Source organism: Ornithodoros turicata, chromosome 5 (genome assembly GCF_037126465.1).
Source record: "Ornithodoros turicata isolate Travis chromosome 5, ASM3712646v1, whole genome shotgun sequence".
Taxonomy (NCBI): domain Eukaryota; kingdom Metazoa; phylum Arthropoda; class Arachnida; order Ixodida; family Argasidae; genus Ornithodoros; species Ornithodoros turicata.
The window spans coordinates 18,724,285-18,740,187 of record NC_088205.1 but is presented as its reverse complement, the minus strand read 5'-3'; the positions used below and the strand labels follow the sequence as shown (position 1 = coordinate 18,740,187).

The 15,903-nt window shown below is 46.1% G+C and overlaps 1 protein-coding gene and 1 long non-coding RNA gene across 3 annotated transcripts in view; one reads left to right on the top strand and one right to left on the bottom strand.

Annotated features, from left to right (window-relative positions):
- LOC135395351 (delta-sarcoglycan-like) overlaps positions 1-15,903 on the top strand; it is a 71,598-nt gene that overhangs the window by 24,234 nt on the left and 31,461 nt on the right. The window lies entirely within an intron of this gene.
- The window catches only part of LOC135395352 (uncharacterized), a 69,959-nt gene that overhangs the window by 40,047 nt on the left and 14,009 nt on the right, over positions 1-15,903 (bottom strand). For both annotated transcript variants that reach the window (XR_010423032.1, XR_010423033.1), the window contains exon 8: positions 4,893-5,009. This is a non-coding gene — a long non-coding RNA (uncharacterized LOC135395352). The remainder of the gene's footprint in view (positions 1-4,892; positions 5,010-15,903) is intronic.

Genomic DNA, 15,903 nt, shown 5'->3' with positions numbered 1-15,903 from the left:
CCCCCCTCGCATGGCTTCAGTTTCTCCGCAGCGCCGAAGTAAGAGGCGATCGAATTATAGGCCCGCCTATACCAGGGGTGTTCAAGTCAAACCGATACTTTTTATTTTTCGCAAAAGTAAAGTGAACTTACAGGCGATAAATTAGTTTTATTATTCAACGTAATCTCCGGCTGCACAAATGCACTTGTCCCAGCGCTTAACGAGGGCTTGGATGCCAGCAGTGTAGAAATCCTTACCGGCGCGTAGCAGCCATGATCGGACCGCATTCTTGACCTCGTCGTCGCAGCTGAAGTGGCGGCCCCCAAAGAACGCCTTCAGTGGCCCGAAGAGATAGAAATCGCTGGGGGCGAGGTCTGAACTGTAAGGGGGATGTGGCTGCAACTCCCAGCCAAGTTCCTGTAAGGTGCGTATCGTGAGATGCGCGGGCGTGCATTGTCCTGTAGGTGGGGGACTCCTTTGGTGATGAGGCCCGGCCACTTTGGCTTCAGCGCCTAATGCACATCCCTGAGAACCTGGCGGTAATATGCACTATTGATGGTGGTACCACTGGGCAGAAAATCAACATGAACAACGCCAGCCTTGTCCCAGAAAACCGTGTCCATGACCATTCCCGCAGACGGGGTGCTTCGGAACTTCTTGGGAGCTGGTGAGCCCGGATGCTTCCACTGTTCTGATGCACGTTTAGACTCAGGAGTGAAATGGTGCACCCATGTTTCATCGCACGAGATGATCCGATCAAGGAACGGCTGTCTTTCAGTGTCGAAACTGTACCTTAGCGCTTCGGAGATTTCCAGTCTTCTTTGTCGGTCAAACACGGAGAGCTGCCTCGGGACCCAACGGGCTCTAACTTTCCGAAACTGGAGGTGTCATGAATGATGGTGTTCAACGTTCCCACAGAAAGGTCCGTCTTTCGAGCCAGTTCGAGACATGTTATCCGTCGGTCCTTGAGGATCAGGTGCTCCACAAGTTGGATGTTCTCAGGAACTCTGACACTGGGCTCTGAGCCGCCGCGGCCGGGATCGTCCTGCACTGATGTACGGCCGTCTCGGAACCGTTTGCACCACTCAAACGCTTTGCTGCGGCTAAGTGTATCGTGGCCATACTGAGCCTGAAGTCTTCTGTGAATTTCAGATTACTTTTACGCCTTCATTCACTAGAAACTTCATGACAATTCGCTGTTCGATGTGCGCGCTCACCTCGTTGTCGGCCATCTTGTCCAGCACGTGTCTTCTGTTTTGCGCAAACTTTCGACCACCACGTGGTGAACGCGAAGGCCTGTCGCGTGTGAAAATGACGAAAAAGAAGTAGCGCGAGCCATTTGTACACTCCGGAGGCAAAGTCCCGGTTTGACTTGAACACCCCTCGTATAATGTCGTTAAAACGCAACAAATGCCGTTTCAATGCCGTTGTTTTTGCCTGTAGCACTTTAGAACTGTAGTCACGTTGCTAGGGACGCCCAGCATACTCGTATTCTCCGGACAAGTAAAGCGTTCATTCTCCCTTTCAAGATTGTGGCCTTGGCAAAGGGAGCTTATTAAATAGCTTCAGACGTCTGCAACTTCTTTCAGTCACTTTCCCCTTTGACTTCTCAATACTTTACATGCATATTCAACAGGTACAGCGTGCCTCCTGCGGTACGTAATACCTTGCCTGTAATTGCCGCAACTCCCTCCCCAGCATTCCTCTTCCCTCGCTTTCTCCCTTTTCCCATATAATTATGAACGCGACATCGTGCCCAGACAGGTTCTCCAGCTACTAAGAGAAAATCATACTATACTAATAGGTAACACTAGCGGGAAGAACAGTAGGCAAAATACTGAGAGTGCAGATACTAACATTGAAATCACGTACATTACATAACTTTCGGCGAGACGGACTTAGACGGTTATAAAGTAGTATTTGTTGCTCTGTAATGGGGCTTTCAAGTTCCCGCAGTAGATTTCCTTTCAGCAAGAGCTTGTACAAGCTGAAATGAAATTCTGGTTGTGTTCTTACACTCTTAAAAATGAACTTCATCGCATAGCACGCTCTTAGCCAACCATCATCTCGAATGATATTGTTATCTTTCCTGATTTGTTGAAAACGGCAGACGTACGCCTTTTTTGTGACACTTATGCTGTTCATAATTGTCACAAAAAAGGCGTACGCCTCCCGTTTTCAACAAATCAGGGCAGATAACGATATCATTCGACATGATAGTTGGCCAAGAGCGTGCTATGCAGTGAAGTTCATTTTTAAGAGTGTACCCTTGTAAGCTTCCCTTCTTTTTTCTTTTTCTAAAGGTTACATTTAGTATTGATGGTCATAGAAACTGTGTAGACTCTTAAGCATGAACATCACCGCATAGCAAGCTCCTAGCCAATCATCAAAGGGGAAGCGTACGCCTTTTTATGGCACTTATGTAGTTATGTTAATTGTAACGCAAAGCCGTACGCCTCGCGCTTTCCACACGTCAAGAGCGATAAAGGTATCAGTCTGCACAATGGTTGGCCTTCAGCGGGCTATGCGGTGAAATTCTGTTTTGAGAGTGCACAGAGTGACACCGTTATCACTCTTGACTTGTCGAAAACGCCGTGCGTACGCCTTTTTGTGACAATTAGCATGTCTGCATAAGTGTCACAGAAAGGAGTATGTCTCTCCTTTTCAACAAAAAGGGGGGGGGACAGAACGCTGCCATTCGGGATGATAGTTAGCTGGCCGCGTGCTATACTCTAAAAACAGAACTTCATTGCATAGCACGCTCTGTGCCAACCGTTGCTCCGAATGATAGGATTATCGCTTCTGATTCGAAGAGAGAGGCGGGGCGTACGCCTTTCTGTGGCAATTTTCATTTATCCAAATTGCCACAAAAAGGCGTACTTCCCCGCTCTCTCTTTCGAATGAGAAGCGACAACCCTATCATTCGTGGCAATGGTTGGTGGGTGCAGAGGGTGCTATGAGGTGAAGTTCTGTTTTGGGCTATAGTCGTGACGATGCCCACTTGAGTGCGGCCAACAACGGCAAGTCATTTCGACTCCGCCCCGCCCTCCCCTCTGTTTTTAAAATGTATGTGGTGAAGTTATTTTACAAGAGTGCAGATATATGTTGGCACAGCTCCCGCTGTAGTATAGGCCGGGGAGGCGTACTAACCCTTCACTCCTTCCTACACTCTTAAAAATGAACTTCACCGCATAGCAAGCTCCTAGCCAACCATCATCGCGAATGATATCGTTATCTGCCCTGATTTGTTGAAAATGGGAAGCGTACGCCTTTGCTGTGACAATTATGAACAGCATAAGTGTCACAAAAAAGGCGTACGCCTCCCGTTTTCAACAAATCAGGGCAGATAACGATATCATTCGAGATGACGGTTGGCTAGGAGCGTGCTATGCAGTGAAGTTCATTTTTAAGAGTGTACACTCTAAAAACAGAACTTCACCGCATAGCACGCTGTGCGCCAACCATTGCTACGAATGATACGCTTATCGCTTCTGATTCGAAGACAGTGGTGGGCCTACGCCTTTTTGTGGCAATTTAGATAAATGAAAATTGTCACAAAAAGGCGTACGCCCCCCTCTCTCTCTCTCTCTCTTCGAATCAGAAGCGATAATCCTATCATTCTTGGCAACGATTGGAGCACAACGTGCTATGCGGCGAAGTTTTGTTTTTGGTGTGCACTGCCCCCTCCCTCCCACTTCGTACAACGATGGCTCTCACAGTTGCTTCGACAAGAAGCAAAAGCCGAGTGGCATACATTGATACGAGTGGAGTGAAACGATGTTCGCGTCTAAATACGTAGTCGGTGTCGTGTTCCGCCCGGCGAACGAGCCTTTCTTGCTACTGACAGTGGTTTTAATTAGCACTTCTTCGCGAGGCTCACATTGCCTGCTCGTTACGGGCCATTAGACGATGGCTAAGTACGCGAATTAGGGCTAGGCCCCGGTTGGGTTTGCGACTGATGCTTCCTGGGCAGGAAGACACGTATCTCATCTCGTAGTTCAAATCTTTATACTTTGTTTCGTTCGAACGGTTACCGAGCTGCCTTTGAACTTCTACGCGCAAATCTGTCGTGGCAAACAATTAAAATAGACTGATCGTAAGAAAAAGAAAGGAGGAAACATCGTCGCTATGTGCAGATAGAGTTAAGCTTTTATTAGCCTTATTTCGATACGGGCCGTATGACCTAGATTTGTCTCTATTAAAGAATGGCAGTTGACGAAAACGTAGTACTATTACGCAAGGGGGCGTGAAACACTGAAGTTTTAAGAGAAGAGCCTCAGGATGAGAACCGTCGATATTTCGAACAGAGACTGTTCTTCTTCCGGGTTTTGTGTTTTCTTGGTCCTTCCCTATTGCATTGTCCTTTGCCTCGACATGCTATCATGCTCAAGCTTGATGTCAGGAAGGTAAGCCCGCGGTGTCAGGAACAACGACGTCATAGCAGTCGTGTGACGTCACTGTTGAGTGATCCCAGAAAATCTTTTCTTCCTTTCTGTTTACGCCACACAGGAGTTTTGCTAAATTTTATCGCAAGCTCGCGTTTATATCGAGTTCCCCTAATGTCTTATCGGTACCTAGGCAAGCCGTTGACGTCAGGATCTGCGCGGCGTCATTTAAGTGATCTCCAAACACACTTCCCCATAATTATTGCCATTTTGCATTAATTCCGCGCTTTACAACATAACAACTACAAGATCATTCCGATGGATAGACGACATTTCTCAAAAAGAAAACGACGAAAAGCTCCGATAAAGAAAAAACGGAAGACGTGAAGATGAATGGTGATGCCTTAACTTTCACCGTCACAACGTCTTCTTTACCAAGAGCGTTTTAAAACGTTCCAGATGATCGCTTTGGCAAACGCACTTTCCGATAGAAATCTCCATGGGGGAGCTTCTTTTTCGGGCACTTACTTTCTCGATGACAAGCTGCAGCAAATCGTCCTTTCTTTTTCTTACGTCCGTTATTGGCCGAACACTTCGCTACGGATCAACAACGTTGTGCAGTGTCGGAAGTCGAGGAGATGCTTTCTGAAAACAGGAAAATGCCATTAGGAATCTTCCAAGTCCTCCGTCAAAGGTTTAAGAACAAAATATTAGGAGCAGCCATGCGCAAATTACTAAAAAAAGTAACTATAAATTACAGTACAACTAGTAACTGAGTTACAGTTACTCGATTTGAAATGTAACTATAGTTGGAGCTACAGTTACCACGTAAAGTAACCTAGTTACTTTACAATTACCTTTTAATCCGAATAATTGCAACACTCCAAAACTTGTACTAACCAAGCATGCTTATACCGATGAACATAACAAGAGCAGGCAAGCTAGCTAGTGCTGACTTGATGTTAACATTGCCTTGAGTTTGAGGGAAACCACGGGAAGAGAAGAACACACGACAGAGTCTGTGTGTCTGTCGTGTGTTCTTCTCGCCCTGTGTTTTCCCTCAAACTCAAGGCAATATTAATATACCGTGTTATAAACAGGATATGACCCAGTGAGTGTTTTCGGTGCTTAACCCCTCCCCCTTTCCTTTTCCCCTTTTTCCTTTATGCTTTCTTCTGCTTGACCCACTCTACTTCTTTCCTGTTTGTTTGTTTGTTTGTTTTTCTCTTTTTTTCTGGCTCTATTGTTCCACCCACAAACGCGTTTTGGAGTAGCCAGTCCTAACTGGGTCGTGACTAACATCTCCATATTTTTCTTTCATTTCCATTTCCAATACCAATTCCAAACGGGATATCCCACGGGCCCTACAGCACGGTGTGAGCTAGTCTAAGGCCGTCCTGGAAATCCGTGGAATTCTTAATTGGAAAAAACGGCAGTGTATTTGAAGTGTCCACAAAAATGACGCGTGGAAAACGTTGCCGTATACATGAGTAACGTACTTGCATTTACGTTTTGCTGTTATTTTAACCGAAAGTGCAGACTAGTTACAGTTACGAGTTACTTTTGCGGAAAAGTAACTAGCTATCGTAACTAGTTACTTGTAACTTAGTTACTACCTAAGAGATGTGTCGTCTATTGACGCTTCCGTACCACCTGTACCACCTGTCAATTGCATCGCACCTGGTGAAGGACGGAGTCCGTCAGAAAGCTCGTTTTTTAGTAAAATAAATTATTTGAACGTTTCAATCCTTTTAAATACTTATCTTAAATACATTTCGTTTGACAACTATGATAAGTGCTCCCTGGATGAAGCCGACTCACGATATATAATCGGATGAGGGCACTTGGACAGTCCATGCATCCGCGCTGAACCTTTAACGCCCTTTTCTCTTCGCTGGAATCCAAGCGATGCATCCCACAAGCTGATGGGACGGGCACTTTGTGGCGAACGAAGCGCATTCCAAAACATTCTTCGCATCAAGGATGGGCGTTTTTCTCCCACCCTACACTCTATTCTCCTCCGTAAAGCTTAAACTGCTGTTAAGAAGTCGTGTTACGAGCGGCCATCAACTTAGACGCATAAGCAACGCTCGGATACAGTGGAGATCGAAAAAGAGAGAAAAAAAGAGAGAGAATATGTTGAAACTAGAGCGGGCCATTTTAAATCTGAATGCGCTCATACGGTGCGGGCTCCGTGGATGCATTGCAAATGGCCAGGCAGACCACTTTGCGTTGGGAAAATGATCGTAGTACTTCCAAATGCGAAGCATCTGCCAAAGTGTTGCTGCATAGGCAGAAGGAAAGGCAAAATGGAACACATGGCGAAGCGTGCTTGATTTCTCTTCTTTTTCTTTCTTTTTTTCCCATGACGCGTTTCTGCCTTTCCACTTTCTTTACTTCGTTTGCATCTCTTTTTCTGCTTTTTAGGGCACCTTACTGCCCTTTCTGGTAGGCAGACCGCCCTTCTTCAAACGACACGTTATACCGCTTCACATCATCGACGCCATTGTTGTCCCGCGACGTAAAGCCCCGAATTATTATTATTATCACACCCTTCTATAGGTGGCACAGTTACCTGCTGCATGTGGTAATGTTGCACCCTTACATAGGGGTGTAATTTTGCGCCCGTAACCGGGTGTGTAACTTTCCAACATTTTCGGCACAACATATGTAGCAGGCCACGCTCTTAGAAAAAAGGGTGGAACAGTTACACCGTTTAGAAGACTCTGTAGTAGTTGTCGCATATGTTGTGCCGAAAAGGTTGCAAAGTTCTACCTGCTACCTACGAATGATAGGGTTACGGCCTCTGATTCGGTGAGCGAGGAAGCGTACGCCTTTTTGTAGGAATTTGAATATATGATAAATGCTTTAGCCACCATTTTACACCCTTTATCAGGCGCTATGTTGACCTAGGTGGTAGCTATAGAAGTTACCACCTTTTCACACCCTTTTTTCTTAGAGTGCAGTTACCCCCCAAAAGGTGTAACGACTATACCCCTTTTTTCTGAGAGTGTAGCCTCGGGGTGGAATGCCATCATCGTATAGCCACTAGGCCACGGGGACTTTTTCTTTCTTCTTTTTTTCAAACGAGACGACTTTTTTTTTACAATTTTACAATATTTACACTGCGCACGGACACGAGGCACAGTAGTGCGAATTGCACTCCCTGGAGGATTGAGCCAGGATTGAGCCAGGATGGTAGCCAAAACAGATTTCAAGAAAGGGGGGGGATATTATACGCCGACTTTATATGGGGTAGTTTCCCCATCGTTCCCCTCTCCCAAATGTACTACCAAAGGTACGATTTCGAGGGGGGGGGGGTTGAACCTCCAAAGCAACCCCCTGAATTAAGTTGCCATAGTTACACTGTGTTTCTTGTATTGTGTTTGTGTGTCTTGGGGCTGGTATCCCATCGTGCGTATTGCAGCATGAGGTAAAACGCTGCCGCGTGCATAACACGCAATGCCCGGCTTTGTAGAGCAAGCTATACATGGTCGCGTAAACCTGTCACTCCGCGAAAATCGAGAGACCAATGTTGTCACTCGGTATAGACGGGACAGTTTAACAGAGCAGTAAGTCGTGCTTCATTTATCCATTTTGACGCGGTGTTCTACGCACGAAAAATGCGTCCCGCGCGTGAAAATTTACGCAGTACCTTTCATGCAGTGAAATACACACCGTGTGGGTCGACCGAGCGCCCTTCTAAATTAAACCAGTAAAAGTTGCTCCGCATGGGTACAAACCGAATCGCCCCATCGTTTATGCAACAGAGTCAGACTCCTCGCTCATTTCCCGAGAACACGGAGCAAACCGCGCGGAAGACGGAAGAAGAAGAAAACCTAACGACATCTACCCCCGCTTACAGCCCCGACTATTTTTCTCTAGAGCCTCTCAATTTTCCGTAATCTTAATCCCGTTGGCGAAAAAGGCAACTGCGGTCGAAGGGAAAAGAGTCATTTAGAAGATAAACGTCCATGTTTGCCGTCGAAGCGGGAACTGCCTTTCCCGTGTAGCTCCATGCTGGATTTGCTTCATATTCTCCAACAGTTCAACGCTCCTTCACGAACGGTTCATGGGACACTTGTTTCTTTCAGTTTCTTTTTTATTTATTTATTTTTTCCCCTTAAAACGTCCACCAAGCTGCATTAAGAGGGCGTGATCGCTGTGCAATTTGTTTGCGTCGGGAGAAAAAAAAAGCACACGCTGTGCTACTCAACGGGGGCAAGAGTCCGTGATTCGTTTACGATGAGTACATTTTCCTTCTTCAAAGGCGACATACCCTCGTGAAAGTAGAAGAAAAGTAGAGGAAAACGTGAAATAGGCTCCCTGTGAGTCTAGGAGAGAACAGAAACACGAAGTTTATGGTCTCGCCGGAGATAGCCGATTACTTCGCTTAATTCGGCCGATTTACGGAAAAGAAAACGACACTATGAGGTGAAGCTCGAGATGTGACTCTTCAACACAGTACGAGAGGTCGATGTGATATGATGTAATAGAAGAAGAAGAAGAAGAAGAGAAGATGAGGATTTAAGTCACGATAAAGTCAGACTGGCTGCCCCAGACCATCTAGCCGCAGTTAGTTGGAAAAACAAAAGGGAGAAAACCCAGTAGTTGAGGGGCGGGAGACAAATATCCCGAACTAGTGGGAACACTTGTCACAAACGACGGACCAGAAAGTGTGACAAAATGTCAATCAGATGCGTCTCTTCAAGGAAACGTAAGAGCGCTTTCAATGCAGTCGCTTGATGACTGAATGATTGAGGACCCAGGAGCTTTACAAGGTCAAATGGCCCGGCGTCCAGGCGATAGGGTTGCCACCAGGCCGGTATTATACCGGCACGGCAGGTTATTTGCTCGCTCTGCCGGTAGGAAGGTGATGCCGGCAGCCTTTTGCCGGTATTTGTGGCTCAACACCTTTCATAGGGGCTTTTACGGGGTTTTCCTTTCAACATTCCACTACAGCTTGAATAAATCTGGAGCACACTTAACTCCGTAGTCACCAGTCGTTTTCTTAGTTATTCATTATTATTATTATCATTGTTGTCTTGAGCGAGTACGCTCGTTCTTTCTTTCTCTCTCTCTGTATACTCTCCACCCTTCACCCACTTTCCCTTTCCCGCGAACATTTCCTCCTTTCCCTCTATTCCACCTCCTCTCCCTCATCCGGTATTTTTCACTACGAAAGGTGGCAACCCTACCAGGCGAGCAGACTTGCTTCTGGTATCCTACGACCTTCGGCATACTTGGAGGAGCTGAGGAGGATGTGCTCTGTGTCCTCGACAACATCAAAGAGTGATCGAGATAGTGTCACAGGGGATTTGTTGTCGCTGCATGAGTTCACAATGTGACAACTTTAAATAATACAGACGACGTCAGGAAATTCCCAACGTTCTTTGCATCCAGACTTTGGAACCTAATGAACTGTGAGTAGAGAGAGGAGGGATGGAAACAATTTAGAGACTTCCTTTCTACGGTTCTCCTACTGATCAAAGCGACGCTGTGCCCGATGTTCTCATAAGCTGTCTATTAAGGTCAATCGCAGATAAGGTACACTCTTAGAAATGAACTTCACCGCATAGCATGCACCTGCTCTCTTAGAAATGAACATCACCGTATAGCACGCTGCTAACCAACCCCTTTTTTTGTGACACTTATGCTGTTCATAATTGTCCCAAAAATGGCGTACGCCTCCCGTTTCCAACAAATCAGAGGAGAGAGACCATCAAACGACGCCATTCGAGATGACGGTTGGCTAGGAGCGTGCTAAGCGGTAAAGTTCATTTTATTGATTGATTGATTTATTTTTATTCCTTTATTTTATTTTATTTTATTTTTTTTTTTTATAGTCGTGACGACGCCCATTCCTGTGTGGTCAGCAACGGTTAGCCGATCCTGCCATGATCCCCCCGTCTCTAAGAGCTTCAATTTTAAGAAGTAAGCGCGGAAAGTTTTCGATAATACGTCGTGTTTTATTAAGAGAACGCAGCGAACCAATAGGCAGGATCGGTAGACCTCACTTTTCGCCAGCTGCAAGGAGAAGGGCGGAGATAACGAAGGCCGGCAACTGTGTATCGCCACCGGCCATCATCTCCAGCTGCGCACTCTGTAGTCATATGGCGGCAACTCTGCATGGACCACAACAGACGATCGCGTCTGTCATTAAGGCGGACGAATAAAGAAAACACTTTTCTCAACTCGCCCTCCCAAAATAGCGAACGGAAAGCGGCGTCGACTGCGATTGAAAGCGCGCTTCCTTATTTATAGGGTCGATCTGGAGCGTTCTTAAAGTCACGGGACAGATTTCGACTTCAGGGGGAAGATTTGATTGGCTGCAGAGCGGGAGAAGCTTATCACTGACGCGATAGAAATAGCGAGAATGTGAGCGCGCTGTTTGGCACTGTCTTCTTTGAGAACCGCAGTTATCTCCTTATTTACACACACACGCACACACACACCTAAAGAGATGATGGTGAGATGGAGCTGATGCCGGACAGCAGGCTTGCAGTGCTTTTTCTCGCAATTTTCGTCACTGATAATCATCTCCCATACGTTCTTAATGATGAACTTCACCGAATAACACGCTCAACCATCACATGGAATGATATCGTTATCTGCCCTGATTTGTTGAAAACCGGAGGCCTACGCCTTTTTTGTGACAATTATGAATATCACAAGACGCTTTCAGACAGATGTTGGCACGGTTCCCTTAGAAGTCGGCCCAGGACGCACATTCCCCCAGGGCGTCAGTCGTGACGTTGCCCACGTCTGTGAGGCCGACAACGACGAGCCCTTTCCCAGCAACCAACCTTTTCTTCTTCTCATGCTCAGAGATGTACCGTCGCACACTGTTAAAATAGAGGTGGTGGTGGTGACGACGAAAACCGGCTGCTGTTAAAACAGATGGTGGTGGTGGTGGTGACGGTGAAAGGTGGTGACGCTCCTAGCCAACCACCATACCGAATGATATCATTCTGTGCCATGATTCGTTCAAAACAGGAGGAGGAGCCTGTCTGGGACAACCATAATGTGTCCCAGATCGGCGCCTCCTCCCATTTTCTGCAAATAAGGACACAAAATGATATCATTCGGAGCGACGGTTGGTTAGGAGAGTGCTATGTGGTGAAGTTCTATTTTAACAGTGTAGCGTATTCGCTTGCGTGGTGGTGATGGCGTAAACCGGCTTGCCGTTGTTGGCCTCACGAATGTGGGCTGCTTCACGACTGTATAGCCAGGATGAGATGAGAGGATGTGATAACAGATGAAGGAATGATGACGGCCGAAAGTTACGATCTATGGGCAGTCACTGCCAGAGTCGATGAGAAGTCCGAGCAGCACTCATAGCCTTTGAGCGGGGCCCGATTCCTGGAGAAAGCAGACGAGGCTGCGAATTTTGGAGTACCTTTCCGTGAAAGCGCCTCTGCGATGTAGGACACCATCCACCGTACAATTCCTGCAATGATTTCTCCCGCACCGCAGCATATGCACAGAAATCCAGTAGGATATGTTCGATAGTTTCAATGTATGCAGTTTGCGTTGTCTAGAGAGCCAATCTTGAATAATTGTGATTTAGTGAAAGCGCTTCGCGTATTCGCTTGCAGTCGCGAGGCTTGTATACGGTGGACAAATCAAAGGCGTCTTGCGCGCGCACTAGAGGTCAGCTACGATCACCGATGTTGGGCAAGAGCGCACGCTATCTGTTGCACAATCAGCCGCAACTAAAATCGAAAAAATTAATGAAGGGACATTCACGCTCCTCTATGGTTATGTTCTCATACCTCTCACCAAGGCGAGGAACAGAGAAAGGATCTTACGATTATTTCTTTGAAATACGGCGCCCATATAGCGTTTGCCACTGAAGCTAAAACGGCTCCCGATAGCCCTTCGTCAGGATGATTTAGTGTCCCTTCTTATCCCATGTGCTTCCGTATCAGGTATTCACCCGGGACACGTTAAACCCTCTTTCTCTCTACTCAATATCTCTCTCTTCCGATACTGATAAATCATAAGAGCGTAATATTCTTTGCACGCTTCTGCCAATTTAAGCCGCATTTACATAGATGAGCGCGTTGTGATGTACAGTACAGAGTTACAGTATGCAATGCTTACAACAATATTTAAAAAAATGGGGATCGCTATACTTAAGTATTTATCTAATATGCGGCTCAACGATAGCATTCCATAGTCATCTCGATCCAACGCAATTGAGCAAAACGTGCTCGCGAGAGAGGCCAGTTTAATTCCCCCATCAAGGCTGGTAATCGAGGAAAACGTTTCTCGATAGCTTTCATCGCTGTTTATTTTTCTTTGACCTGGAATTGCCCCTGTAATTAGAGTTTAATTGTTTCTTGGGCTGCCTTAATTGAGTTAACGAGTGGAAATTGTTTCTCACCTCGATGTCACTGCGAGCTGTTCGTCTTCCGAAGCGTCGTGAATTTCTCGGTGAGAAAGCTCGTTAGCATTCTTTTTCGCAAGTTGTTTTCTCAAGTTTTCTTCTTCCCTTTTAAAGTGAAACGTCAGCGGTATTCAAACTGCTGACGCGTTCCATCTTTCTTCGGTTTGGACGTTAACATGGCTCGTTAAAGGGCGCCCTCTGCAACGGGGTCAGGTAAAAGCAGCCTTCGTTCGCATCTCTGTCTTACCAGACGAAAAGCAAAAAAAAAAAAAGAAAAGCAAGACGTAAATCAGGCGGTTAATTCCTGTTATCATTGTATTGCTTACAAGGAATACAATCCTTCATAACATGATGCGTTCCCACATATCCTCTAAGAAGCCGGTCATATTCCCATAATCACTATATTAGAGCGCGGATAAAGTCGACACACATCGGGACAGCAGGAGCAAGCTCACTTTCGACCGCTGTCCATACGCCAAAGAGTAAAGATGCCTTATATATAAACGGTTGTCCTGTTGGTTATCTAACGTCTCCTTTTCCTGGTTGGTTGCACGTAATTTTACATATAAGGTTGTGTTCGGTTCTTGGACTCGATCAACTCAAGAGTCGAGAGAGTCGACTCTTGGTGGGCGGGTCGATGGAGTCGATGACGTACGAACGATGACGCTCATGCGTCACGACTCCGACACGCGAGTTGAATGAAAGAACAGAACCAACGCCACCTTGATACAGAAGGCCTGCTTATTGCCTCCTCTCCCTCCTTCGCTACGTGGACATCTAAAGTCAGAATTCGTCCGCTACTGCTGCGATTCGCCGTTCTGCGAATACAAGAACTCGCAAATGATTGCACCTAACTTTGAACTGCGTACTTAAATCTGTAGACAAAAAGTGCGACACGCTTTTGAGAAGCTATGCGCTTTACTTTGAGGTTTTTCGCATTTAGTACGCTACGGCCATTCAAAACACAATCCTGATTGACTGACTCTTAGTTGTTACGTCACGTCAACGAGTGAGCAGGCTTTCTCTATCTATAGGTGGTGTTGACACAACCGTGTCAAGCAAACTAGCTGAAGCAACGCATCAATAACAGGATTTGATTGGATTTGGATTGGATTGGAACGTGTATGCTTTAAAGCACTACGCTATAAGCCTATAACACTCATTGCGCGCATCGTTAGTGCACAATTATAAGAAATGACTATAAATACTGATTACGATTTTATTTCTAATAACCGTAATTTGACGCGTATTAGCCGCGGCTTATGTGCGATTTCTTTTTCTCACGGCTGGCCCAAGACGCATATACCTAACTACTCTTTTCTCTGCTCCTGCTGTCCCGTTCCCATCTGTTTACATCTGTACGCCGTTCATAGTCACAGTTGCTTCGCGGCGTTAACACGGTCTCAAAATGGAAACCCCCTACTGACACTGACATCGCAGAAGTCTGCAGTACAAAGAACCCCCGAGGCATTCTTGCGAAGGATACAAGTCCCGCTTGTTTACACCAGTTCAAATAAACATTCCACTTTTGCCTTTTTTTACCTTCTTTGTTCATTTTTTTTCCCCTGGCTACATTCTGACGTACGTGTATCCAGAGTTTCAATATCGAAAACGCACCGTCCAGCGGGTAAACACTGCGTCGTCTATTTGGAGTGAAGGTTTACTTCTTTTTCCCGAAGGTTCCATAACGAAAGTCAGATGTCAAACGGATGCGATCTTTCGGTGTGTGCGACATTAGAGCTTTCGAATATGGCTCTTCGTGGAACAGCAAACTCACATTAGTCTCTTTTCAGTACACGATGACAGACCTGTGTTGTACGAGACGAAAACATAGACGAAAGTTCCACCTAGACAAAGAGTACATCGGGCGTATTACGCTACTCGCTGAAACACACTTTTTAGGCTATATTCGTCGACTACGCCCCACGGAAAACCGTAGCTGTGCGGAGGCCATAGATTGAGAAGTTACCGTGCGAAAAGTAGTTTCTTCAGCCTGAAATGTAACTCGCAGTTAAGGAGTTATTTAAAAAAAAGGACGAGTTACTTCGAAGTTACTTCGGACACAAAATAGCACTACACAGGTACAACAGGCTTAGATCGTTTTCGTTTATGTCCAACAATTCGAACGCTTTGCACCCTGTGGGCGCACAATGGTTCAGCTTCATTTCAATGGCAGCGGTTCTTACTTCCTGAATAGAATACTGTCATTGATTGAATATCACGTTCTGTGGCATAAAATGCCATGACAGAACCAGAGAGAAAGCAAGAAAATAAGTGGACGTGAGTGAAAAGCGAATTCTAAGTAACTTAGCTTTAAGTTACTTTGGCAACGTTACCTGAAAACGAAACCAGTTCCTCTGAAAGTTACCATGGCGCAAAGGTACCGAGTTAAGTTACAAGTTACCAAAAAAAAAAGGAACTTAGTTACAGTAACGAGTTACCTCGAACTCTGGTGGAAATCCTTTTCGCTGTTAGTTACAATTCCGAGGCTCACAAAATTCTCCGCGATTCTTACACTTCTCTTTATTCCTTGTTAGCGCCCCGAATCGACTGTGGTCATGAGTGCCCTACAGACGTGGGCAGACGGAGAACAGGAAGGTGTGGGAGGTTGCATCCCGCCTGGTCCGACTCGGGTAGTACATCCGGTGGTAGGATTCGAACGCATCACCTCCCAGTCTTCAAAATGGCTTTGGAGCTATACGACTGGCGAGCAGCAGATGCCGCATCTACGTCTTTGTCCTTAAAGAAGCTTAAAAACTAGTGATAGCCCGGCGAGGAACTGTGTACACGCTGGACGGTTATACTTACTGAGATTTATCTGGGATATATAGAGACCGTTCGGGCTCTGACGTTAGACGAGAGAGCACGTAATCTCCCCTGTGGTCGCCTCACTGGCGGAGATGTGTTCAGCTATTCGCGGTGGCAATTTTCTACCCTACGTCTATTACCCCTTCGTTGTAAAACTTGGAAATGCGCGTATTCACATCGATGATACGGCTGTGGGCAAAGTGTCGAAACCCTTTTTCACGGAGACCTCCCACCAAGCAAAACACAAGCGTCAAGCCTAAACATAGCGCTCGTGGACCCAAAGTAGCACTTAGCATTCTCGATCGAAACTTCACTTCGCGAAGTGCAGAAGACGTCTTG